The sequence below is a fragment of the Diuraphis noxia genome, unplaced genomic scaffold, assembly GCF_037042655.1.
Source record: "Diuraphis noxia isolate RWA-SAM2 unplaced genomic scaffold, SU_Dnox_SAM2 contig0003, whole genome shotgun sequence".
Classification (NCBI taxonomy): Eukaryota; Metazoa; Arthropoda; class Insecta; order Hemiptera; family Aphididae; genus Diuraphis; species Diuraphis noxia.
The window spans coordinates 38994185-39007561 of NW_028301713.1; positions in this window are offsets into that span (position 1 = coordinate 38994185).

The window sequence follows — 13377 nt, forward strand, 5'->3', positions numbered from 1 at the left end:
CGATTATACTTTCATAGAAAAACCGACTATAACGAAATCGTCGGAACCCGAAAACATTATTGGCGAATTCGCAACCGCCGAAGCTAGACATACTCGTATAACAAAATAATATATAATAATTTTAATTTCTTAGGATTTTGATCTTGAACTTTTGAAATTATGGATTTGAAGTTGTACAATTTCATGTATAAAACAGATATTACTAATATCGTTATTATTTTTTCCAATATCAAAATAAATATAATACTAAAATATGTGTTAGAGTGTCAACCAGGTCTTTAAGATATTTTTACCGGTTAAAAAATCGCTCAATAATTGTTAAAAGATCAATAAATATGGAACTATATATTGTATTATAATAACTTATACTGCAGAATAAGATGAAATATGTAACCCAAAGTTACTGGCTTAGGTGCTATTTATCGGTATTCGTCGAAATGGAGTAAGATATGGATAGCAAAAACCCACAAGTACACGAAAATCTTCTCATCTGCTATTGATAAATGATATTATATTATAGCGGTAAGACCACTAGCACGACCGCCACGTGCAGTGGCAGCATCTCTGCCTAAATACACGTAAAATATTCTAATATTTTGTATACATATTACATAAAATACTACACTTGACCTGATGACGACCACGCGCGTATCCGTCCATATGTGTGTATGTGTGTGCAGTGTACGTATACGTGTATATAATATACACTACACAAAGTGGCGAGAAAATTATGTCTGCAGTGATAGTTTAATTAATTCGGTACGTCCGTCGTCGCCGGTCTGCGGCGATTAATTATATCATATAATATATACATGTATATATTATTATATTCGCTCACGTAACCGTAATCCATATTATTATCATTTTTATTATTACAATATATTATAAAGTCACAACGAAATGCGTTTATCGTGGCGGTCGTCCAACGCGAATCATTATTAAACGAATGTGCACCGACTACGCATACGTCCGTCGCGGTCGTCGTCCGAAAGCGGACGTACCTGATGCAGTTTATTATAATTCGCGGTGCACCTTTAACCGTCGGAATAACATAATAATAATAATATAACGACCGCGCGACGATAGTGCAACAATACAGCGGCGTGTACCTACGCCGTGTGCGTTTAAAAATAATAACTATACTAAAATAATATTAATATTATAATGTAAAATAATATTTCAAACGCACAAGCACCACCGATATATTATTATTGTTGCTGTCGATGTAGTAGTGTGTTCGGTTTCGCAGGCGACGGAAAAGCACTGCACTGCCAGAGCTGTGCACAAATGCAGCGGCCAAATGACCTGCAGTGCAGGATGACGAGGGTGGATGGATCGTCGTCGTATGCAGAACGGCGCCGAGTAGCCGAGAGAATCTAATAATAATAAAAATATTAATGACGTGTGGGATATAACGTATTACAATATTATGCACCGTGTGGGAAACTCATCGCGTTTCAGTAAACCGAGATAATATTAATATATATACGTATTATATCTTACTGAAGTGTACCCAAGTATAAATGGTTATGGACGGTTCATAATAATAATATATACATCGATATAATATCATTATATTATTGTAATGCGCACCAGTGTAGCTTGAGTACATAATTTTATCGTCGGCCACGACCGAATACACTTTATTTATTCCATAAAACTCTGAAAATACGTCATTTCATCCGGATACGTATAAAAAATTATGATTTCGTGCTGTGGCTCTGCAAGTTTATGACCAACACAAAAATAAAATACCCACACGGCGGTGCGCATCTATCTGACGGTATAGTGATTCCACAATATTATTGTTTTTTTTTTTTTTTTTTTGTATTACTTTAATATCGATTTATTTTATACGTTCAATAAAATGAGTTATAACGCCTATTCTAATAATAGGTATTCACACCATATTATATAATAAATAATATGGCTGTCAGTTAGTCAGTACTTATCTCGTATATGCATATACTGCTTATGATGTATGAATATGTAACAAACTGATTGTTTTAGCAATAAACATTTAAACATAACATAATATGATATGGTTATACGTATTTTACTTCGGACTGTTAATAATAAATTGATAAATTGCGCATATATGTGACTATATACAATAAAAATAATATAATATATACCAGGAATCGGCTGAAGAGTATGCGTGCTTACTCTTTTCTTTACTGGTTTCAAAACTACGTCAATTATTGCTTAGGTGACTAACGTATATTGCCATAGTAAATTTATTAGGATATAAGGAAACGAGCATAACTAAACAAATTGATATCATGATGACAGTAAATTTATGACCAATTTAAATAAAACTTTATCTGAACGAAACCGACACGATCACACGGGAGACACGTCACACGTGTAGTTGTAGATTCGTAAATTTAATACCACCTTTTTTTTCGAACCATGCCAAAATCAAAATAATGCAAATTACAAAAGCAAATACAAATACAAGCAAATACATGCTAAAAATCATGATAAATATTTCGTGAAAAAAAAGCTTATAATCCCAATATTGAGGGCCCACGTATATTTTCGTATATTATTGTGATCATCAGCTTCCGTTTTATTTATACAACCGTATAATGATGGATTTAAAATATAATCGTTTTAATTATAATACAGTATATATTGTAAAAATAATGTCTATATTATATTATACTTTTCGCCTGACTTTATGCTGACGAAATTACCAGATAACTATATTATATGTTTTGAATTGCTGTGCTTTGTAATAATTATTGTAATATTATGTGTCGTATAGGTAGGTCATAGAGTAATATTACTAGTAATATTACTCTATGAGGTAGGTACATAATAAATACTGTATTGAACACACGGAACTAGGTACTCGTACAATTGATTTTTGTATTTTTGTATAGTATATATTATAAAATGCTCGACTGTGAAACACCCAGTAGGTATATGTGAGTACTACATAATATCGCACAAATTTAAGCCATCATATATACTATTATACATATACTTTCCATTTATACAGATTACAGGTATAATATGTATTATAATTTGACTCAACAAATACGGTACATGATATAATAATTTATAACTGATGCTACTATATCATTACGGAATGAAGATAACACAATGAATAAACCTAAATACCAAATTGGCATATTAGGCATCTATATTTTATACAATACTAAACATTCAAAAGACGTATGGTAATAATTTATTTATATTTATGTATAACATAGCATACGTTTTATGCAATTTTAAAAAAAGAACAAAATGTTATATTATAGATGCGTATTGCGTAGTGCATGAGTCAATAAATTATGTAGGAACAAATTGACTGTAATAAAAGTTATTTAATTTTGTTAAGTCCCCTGTTAGACACATATACACAAAATATAAACGGGATTGCGCACATAACATTTACGTATAATAATAGTATCTATCTATTTATAGACATTTCATATTATCAAGAGCGATAGGTACTGATTTTCTCTTAGTGAGGAGTGCGTATAAACCATGACACACTGACCCAAACCTTTCTAAGATATATTAAAAAAATCATTTTTCATTTTTCCATAATATTAATCAAATATCAATATATATTATTATCTAACATAATTATTGAAATACGTAGGTGGGTATACAATTTTACTTCAAAGGTATGCCTAACGTTGCATCCACGCCCCCTCTTTTCAAATTGGAATTTTAGGACTTTTTTCGACAAAGTTTTAAAAGAATAATTATTATGCATTTGCTTGTTAACTTTTGTATTTTGCATGATACTTTTAAATAAGGAATTATATCCGGTCAGGACTATATTAGTATAATTTGACCACACAACATATAGGTACATATATATGTATAGGTTAGGTTAACCTCACGTTATATATTATTTGTTAACATATACATACATATATATACATAATATTGTATAACTAATAAGTAATAAACTAATAACTGATGTTACAATATTTTTGTAGACAGCACAAATAATATACCTAATAGCTATAGATATCAATAGAATACTAAAAAATGGACCAGACGTGAGACGGAAGTAACTATATCCATAATATAATATATTAAATATCGTAGTCTATATAGTTGATGGATATTATATTGTAGGAAGAATTGTAGGAATAGTATCAGAAATTATATTCTCGTCGTCCTGTGGTTTATCCATTAGGATCCATTAGGATCTTGTTTTCTGACCTCTCCGAGTTTTAAAACATAATATTATAATTTATAATGTTAAACGAATATCAAAACAAAAATCTACAATGTACACGCGTGAACTTATGTAGACAATTAATAAACATGTACGTTATTGGCCTCATCATGCGTTTTTGCGCAATATAGACGTCACGATGTTATACGCGTGGAAGAATATCGTTTTGTCAATAATTGCAGTGAAAATCATAATTACGCGATTACAATAAACGGGTTACAGCAAGAGAATAGACATAAAAAAATATTGAATGATATATTATTAAAATGTCCATATACGTGTGTTGTACGTATATTTTCGGCGGGCCAGCCGCCGGCGGTCGAACTGGTTAAACGACGTTTAGTCCATTATGAATGGATTAGGACGGGACGTATTATTATTATGTCTTTTTGGACTTGTTCGCTCCCAGTTATCGCGAACGTCCGTTTTATAGATCCGTATATTATAGCGACCAGCTAGCAACCAACAAGTGCACTTATATATCGTCGCCACCATACCTATATTATATGTTATTAAATATTATAAGAACGCGGAGAAATTAATCGATTTTTATTTTTCGGTCGCGCGAACCATCGTCCATTATTATTATGATATATGAGAGCAATATATATTATTAGGCTTGCGTATATTATAAGCAGGTACACCTACGAACGGATGTTTAGTAAACATATATACGTTTTATTCGCGAACGCAATAACGCTACACATCATGCGCGTTATATACTCACATACCTATATAATAGTATAATTATAATTTATAATATTTGTCTCAATAATACGCCACGATGAGTTATTTTTTTCAATTGTACCTACCCACCTATTTATAATATTATATAATACGCGCGCTCAATCGATGGCCGTACGTATTTTTTCGTGTTCTATTATCTTCGAACGACAAGTAGGTATACATTATATAGGCAAATATCCTGCGCATCCTGTTCAGACAGTCCGTACAATGTATATGATATTATGGTATAGGCGTATTTATATGCATATATTATATTATATGGTAATTGTACCTGATATCAGAGCCAGGTGTATATAAAATAATCTCAAACAACGATAACTCGTAAATTGAGTTATTATTGCGAGAGTTCACGACGATATTAATAGTTGCGCTTGAGCGAATTGAATTTTTTGATCCGTTTGTAATTATACAGGACACGCGGACGGTTTTCCTGTTGTTGTGTATTGAAACTGTAGTATAATAGGCACCTTTACTCGCACATATTATAATAATATGTGTTATACAATAATAATATAATTTATTTGACGCTAAAGTAAATTATTTCGTTTTAAACGATACTTTAATACGTGTATAATGCCCATAATAATATAGTTCTTAGTGTAAAATAATATATAATATAATATCCTCTGGACATATTAGATATATATTATAATTATTTTTATTATATGGATTGCCGTTTCATACGTTGTAGTCCATATAGTTTGGTATCGTATATTAAATATTATATATTATTATATTATGGGTGCATGCACTGGGGTGCGTAGAGACTTTGACGCACGACTCAGCATTATAGGTTAACCCATTGCGAGAGAGTCTTATACGCATATTAGCACCGTGTTACCTATGTTATAATATATAATATATTAATGATATACCTATGTAGTATATAAGCATGTATAGCTGATTTTCAGAACTAAACGACTGTGTTTAAATTTATTGTATATAAATACCTATTATATTAGAAAGCAATTTATATCTTCGTATAATATATTATTTGCGCTACTTATATGCACAAAGTCGATATATACATCACAGGTATATATTATTATATTATTACGCTGCATGATCATTACTTTATAATATGATGTATCATGTGAATCGGTAGCATGGCCGTAAATGTATGCACTTATTTTATTAAGTTTTATCTCCTGCAGGTATACTAGATTGAACCAAAATAAGAACCAACTAGGTATATTTAAATGAAAAATACCAAATAATTAGAGTTTGTTGAAATTTAAATATTTTCCGCTTTTATGTCTTCAGAGTTTTCGTATTCTAATAGTAAGCAAGAATTAATGTAAGTACTATAATAATCTTATTACTTAATCTTATATTTCAATTTTCACGTATCTCACCGCTCCAATTGTTCATCTGCTCGCAAAAGATTTCGACTTATGATCGTGTTGCCTTTAAAACATAATATAGAAGTACATAAAATAATATGCGTAGGATGAATAAAATGTATTTAACTGGATAATGTTAATTTTCCTAGTCCCGACAGATGTCGGCTCCGATTAACGTTACACATATTATTGATTCAGACCTACGTGACACAACCAAGTAGTACGCAAGTAAATTTATCGGAAAAATTATGAGAATACATCAACCCCTCTGAAACGACCTGTCTCGTGTCTATATAGGTGATAATGAGCGGCTATACCAGTATGTAGTATTTATTCAAGTAAAATCAATAACAACGAATATAGTCTTCAATAATTTTGATTCGTAGACTAGCGGGAAAAGGTCAAAATCTACCCAGAAAATTTCGGACAACAATCGGTTGTAAAAACTCTATTTAATTATTTAAACATTATGAAAAGCGACATTATTGATATAGTTTTTTAATACAGCGTCTCCGCGATGATTTTATAAAAAAAAAAAACCTATAGGTTGGTTATATCAATTAAGTTGATATATATATATTAAATTGTACAGATTATTGTAATAATTATGTTAAATGGTTGAGCTAAGCTCGACCCGACACAAAGATGGGCTGCACTCACTCGCCGCACGTGTGCCATTGCATTCCAGTATTGCAGGTTACCCATCTGGCAACCACTGCTCGCACTTAAAAATGTGTGTGTTTGTGTGTGGCGTTAATACGATCGGACGGTGTGGAAAGGCACGTGCACAAACGAGGCGGAAAGTTGTTCGTATTTTTTCAGCCACGTGCAAATCGGAGTATCGGATAGTGAATATTGTGCTCGCGCGTGTGTGCAGTGTTTCAGCGCGTTTGCACTGAGGAGTGGTTGTGAATTCTCCGAGTTGATCGAAAGTACGCTAACGTACATTTGAAAATAGATATACGCTTATTGTCTACTTTAGCCTCGGGGCATCATATGTGATGCGCCAGTTCGAAGTCTTCGCGGACTCGCAGGTACATAGACGATCATCCACCATGCATCATCAACCTAACCTAACCGAGAGCTCGTAAATTCCAAAGACCCCCAATATGAATCACCTAAACCGTAAAAATATTAGATATTAAACGTTTCATATAAACTTATAAATAAACGCATATAGATCTAATATCAAAACGTTGCGGTTTAACGTGTATATACAGTATATATATAGGTACTGTTAAGTTATAACATAATGCCAGTTGTGATGGCATATTAAAATATGTGCACACATTATGTGGTTTTCAAATATTTTTATATCTCGAGACGACGACGAACACGTCCACGACCAACTGTTGTTGTGAACTAATCAACATGCGCTTGTGAAAAATGAGGTTCGGTTTTCCCGGCGTAGACGCTCTTATTCCGACTTTAACGAGTTATTTTTAATAATTTATTGTAGTATTAAAACTCTTTACTAGCACACGCGTATAGTCTTACACGAGTGCAGTAGCAACGTGGAATGTGTGTCGAATCGGAGGCTGCCGCGAACCATCATATACGAACGCATTTTGTTGGTCGTAGAATGAAAGATACTGTTGTCACGCACGCAAAGGCGAGTAAATGAAAAATAACCATATGTGTTATATTTTATTGTACCTACACTTATTTATTTCAATTGCACCCGTTATTGCGTTTTAACATAAATGGTAAATGTTAAATATTAATTACGTATACCTACTACAGTTTTTTTTTTTTTTATGCAAGTACGATGAATCTGTAGGTTTTGTTATCCATTTCAACATTTGCTTTTAGATACATTATACTCCACTTTTCAAAATTCATAAAAAATACAAACTTCTGAAAAATCAGTGCACTCTCTTCATATTTTTCTTCTCGGCCTTCTGAAGGTAAGATTTTGGTAATTTTTTATATAGCTGTGTCCAATACATATATCCTATGTGTACATCATATAGCCTACTACATTTAATTAGCGTACACCATATCTGCTGGATTTTTATTGCCTTCATCAGCTATAACGGTCCAATGTTCATAGTAAATTACTCACTATCAACTACTATCACTATCACATCGTTTTTTTTGGTGTTTCAATTATATTTTACAGCAAATTAGAGAAAATATTATCAACTGCATGTCACATAATTTTTTTTTGGTGTTGATATAAAAATAAAGATGCTTGATGAAAGCGCACAGACATGTGACATATTTTATTGCTAGAAAATTAAACGGTGACACACCTCCTAAATTTTATCTTTTAATATAAGTTTTAGAATAAATGACGATTTGAAGAGTTTAAACAATTATATCAGACTGTACGACACTTATACTATAATCAAAAATAAAATACAAATAATTCATTACATTTTCTTTCCTGTATATTGTTACTTTTATAAGTGAATATTTGCATACATGTATAAAAATTACAAGTATAATTACAAATATTATTAGTTTTCTGAATAATAAAAACAAGACACGAAGATTGTGTATAATTAATATGTTGAAAGATACAAATGTAAACTAAATATTGGCTTTTTAATTCAAATTTATTGTAACGAATATATTATAATATCAATAGCATAATGTTTTCGATGCGAATATATGTTCATAAAAAAAAAAAAAACAGTCCTGTAATTTTCAATAAGATCCTAGCTATACCATACTCAATAGTGATTTTATTTAGTTGCAAGTTATTTAAATATATTAATATTAAAGAAATTAATGTCGATATAACACAAGAATACTATTAACACATCATAATATATGTGTATATTATGCGAATAACTCGAATTTCAATTATTTGTAACGAACAAAATTATCAGTTGTTTTCCATCGCATAAACCAATAACACCGTATCCTCTATATTATGGTATACATGCGCAGACTGTAAAAATAGCATTTGAATGAACGTGGTCGTTAATAAGAGTAGGTACATACCTTTAAAATGGTACTATAATATGTCTTTTAATCATTTTATAAATAGTGTACCAAAGTGCATTTTTATCAACCGCTTTACCTACTATAGGATGTTAAATACTTCAACACTTCGTTTCATGAAGGAAAACGCTATTTTTATATCGAAATTGTAATTATTTAATACTATGATTTTGAAAAATGTTATCCACTGTTCTTCGTTACTGAGTGTTGCGAAAATAATTAAATATATCGTATAACGAATAACAATCAAAGATGATTCCATTGAATTACTGCTATCTGCGTCATCTGCTGCTGAATACTGAAAGACAGATATGACTCTGTCATGAGACTGAGGGTCTAAATATGTAGTGTCGTTATTCAACTGAGTGATATACAATACATTTTAGATAATGGGATATAATTTTATTGTATATGTATAAGTATATATAAAATAATATAATAAAATAATATAAATATATATATATTTATATACAATCATTTTTTAGGTTTGAAGCCGTTCTGTACATCAGCTGATCAGGTTATCGGCTGAAAAGTCGTTTATCATATTATTTTTTACAAATCACTAGTTATCCACATTCGAGTGGTAGTGTTTTATTTTTCATTGTGTTGAGCTACAATTTTTTTATCAAAACAACCCAAGAGTAATAATTAACACTGAAATATATAGTTCAACCAAAAAAACGGTTTTACTCCTTAAAAACGATCTACTTAATATTAAATCATTATTTCCTATTTCATCATTATAATACATCACATATTAAATAGCTATTTATATAATTATTTTGTCTTGAGTTATCTACTATTATTAAAGAAAATAATATAACTTATTACTGTTGTATTACTTTTTTCATAAATAGACCGAACAATAATTATAACGTGCCTATTATTTAGAGTCAGTTAAATAGCTATAATAAATTAATGTTATTAAACAATTTGTTCTACCAATTACCAACACCAACGCTACAATATGTAATCGTTACCGGATACATTAAACCTTGAAGTTACAAATATATAGATCAATAAAAATTATTTAGGTGATTTTTAGCAAAGATTTTTATAACCACGTGAATTGTATTGCACTAGTCTGACTAGAAAGAAACTTTCGAAAAAGACAGCGGCCACTACTATTTAGGTGTTATTGTATTGATTATAATTTATAGATTATAGTATTAATAATCGATGGTATTAAAAGAACATTATTGCAAGGAAATAGCGTACCTACAACGTAAATCGATTAAAAGTTTTGTAGAACGTCAGAAATCTTAAAATTATTGCCAATATAAAAATGTATTATATAATATACTGCTCGCACGTGTAACTAATAACTATATTATATTATTTAAATGCAAATCGAAATGGACGTTTTCGTAGTAAAAACGATACCGACTCAACAAGGAAGCGTATGATATATTGTGTAATAATTATGTACCGGTCGTTCGATAACCGTCGCGCGTTCTTATAGCAGACATATATTAATTCGTACTCGGGTCACGGAAATCCTATAAAATACCTACACCTCTGGGACGGTAGTAGCCGGTTAGCATATCGAGGTACCTAATTCTATCTAATATTATATATAACTAATTCTATAAGCATAAAATTATCTACTCATGGTATTAATGTATTATATGAATACAAATACGATCACTGTCAACATTTCGAGTTCCCGTTAACGCTCGTCGCGTCGTTCAAGTCTCTATGTATATCTTTCGTTGTCTTATGCGCCCGACTATACAGCCCTGCAGTTTAGTTACTACTCGATTGCTACTACTACACGGCCTATATTTTTACTGCAGTAATTAAAAAATAATTATTTTATTGCGGTTTTTTTTCACCCGTCAGTCTTACATACACCAGCCGAGACGATTTGATAACTTTTTTCTTCAATCATCCTGCGCATCTACTACGCCCTTTCGCGTTACGCCAAATGACCTCGATATAATTGGAACCAGATATCAAACACTCCAAATAATACACATACTAACTAGTATAGATATTATTATAACACGCGTTCTCGATCCGAGAAGTCATGTAAATTTTTGTAGAAGGTTGTCGAACATCGTACGTCCCGTCGCTCTTCGTCGACTAATTACTACCGCTGACCATAGTATATAGTGCATTAAACGTTAAACATAATAATAATAATAGTATTTTATAGTGGAATCGCGGGTTTAGAATTGGAAACCGGCAGCATCATGGTGCGGAGAACCAGTTCATTGATATTTTTGCCCGACCGGAACCCGCAGCCGCCGAACAACCGACTTGTGTGAGAAAATTTCTAAAGAGTTCGGAATAATAATAAACCCATACAATAATTATTATAATCATCTGTCTTTTAAAGTCTAAATGATTTTAGCGTGGAGGTTTTATTTTATTATTAATTATTTATTTTTTTCTAATGATATTGTATTTTTAATCAGGTTTCCGTCAAACAGTAATATTTAGAACGCTTTATTATATTATGTATAAATATTCATCATTTACGTGTTGTTATACATGTTGGTACACGAAATAACATTACGTAAAAATGGATCATTGAAGATGGAAATGAAGAAACTCTATAAAATATAATATGCATGTTGAGTGAGGATAAGGATAAACCCGAAACAAAAATCGTACACATTTCGTCAACGACTAAGTTTTACTTGAAACAATATTTTCTAATAGTCAAATTTTATATTTTATAAAAATTCGTAAACGTATTTTCAATATAATATAAAAAGTGAATTAAGAATTTTTAACGAGTCATTAATTAATAAAAGTAATAGGTTAAAAAAGCCCAATGTATTTATTTAAGTAGATTTAGCCCGATACTCTATAGAAGGTTGATCCACTGCAACACCTCATCGCCATCATCTAATCTTTAAATACTTAAAAGTGTTATAACTTACTAATTAACTACACTTCCAATATTAAATTTATGTGTATTGAAATTGTCAGAGAAATATTCTGCTTCAGAGTATTAAACTTTAAATGAAAACAAATTAAAACATACAACCAATATGTTAAAAATGGTGAATATAATTGTGTAAGTTTTTCAAAAATATAATAATATTGTAATGACTTCAAATTATCTAAAAGCTTAAATATATATCAAGAAAATTGGTTTTCTCCCTTAAAAGAATTTACTTAGACCTTATACTCACATATACGATGATACAACATAATATCTCCTTTTCGACGAGTTTAAAAGCAGCTTCAGTTAATTTATATTTATTAACTGTTTGCAATGACTATTAGCTATATAATATACCTACATATATTTGAGTACTTTTTCTATTTAACTAATATTTAGTTCTGTATTAACTTAAAGTAATGCAATATTTTCAATAGATAAGATTATACTTGACATCATCGTCATTATATTTTTTTATTTATTGTATTATTGTAAGATTAATAGATACATTTTATTTATATTTATATTATTTGCAAATAAATAAAAGTTTAAAAAAATATCTATTTACTTTAATTACTATTGAACTTAAAATAAATTAAATTTTCCTGCGATATAAATAACAATAACTTTCCCAGTTTTGCATACATGTATCCAAATATATGTTATGTAATATTACCAATATCGTTCTATGATATTACTAATAAATATAGCAAGATCCAGTAGAAAATATTTTAAGGTACGTTACCCCAGCACCACAACCTAAGCTTTATTATTTTTAAACTGATATTTTAGAAAAAATAAAACTCAAATAAAAGTGATCCAGTAAAAAACTCGATTTTTCTCGCTCATTCTATAGTGTAACAAATCATTATACTTTATCGTGTTTTTTTTTTAAAAATAGAATAATAGCTTAATTTGTAAATGCAAATATATAAATACAATACTAAAATAACATACTTAAACATTTTCATATAAGTAATCAACCATTCTATAATCTATTTCGATCAATATACATGATTATTATGTGACTTCAGTGTTTTAAAAAAACATTTTTGACAGACCAATATTATCATACTAAAATAGTATACACAATATTATAATATAATATACTTAAAAAGTGATTATTAAATCATAAGAAATATCGAAAAATTGATTATTTTTTTTAAATTAATATTTAATGTTACGTAAATCTACAGAAATATTGTAATATGTCGAATTTGATTGAAATTGTT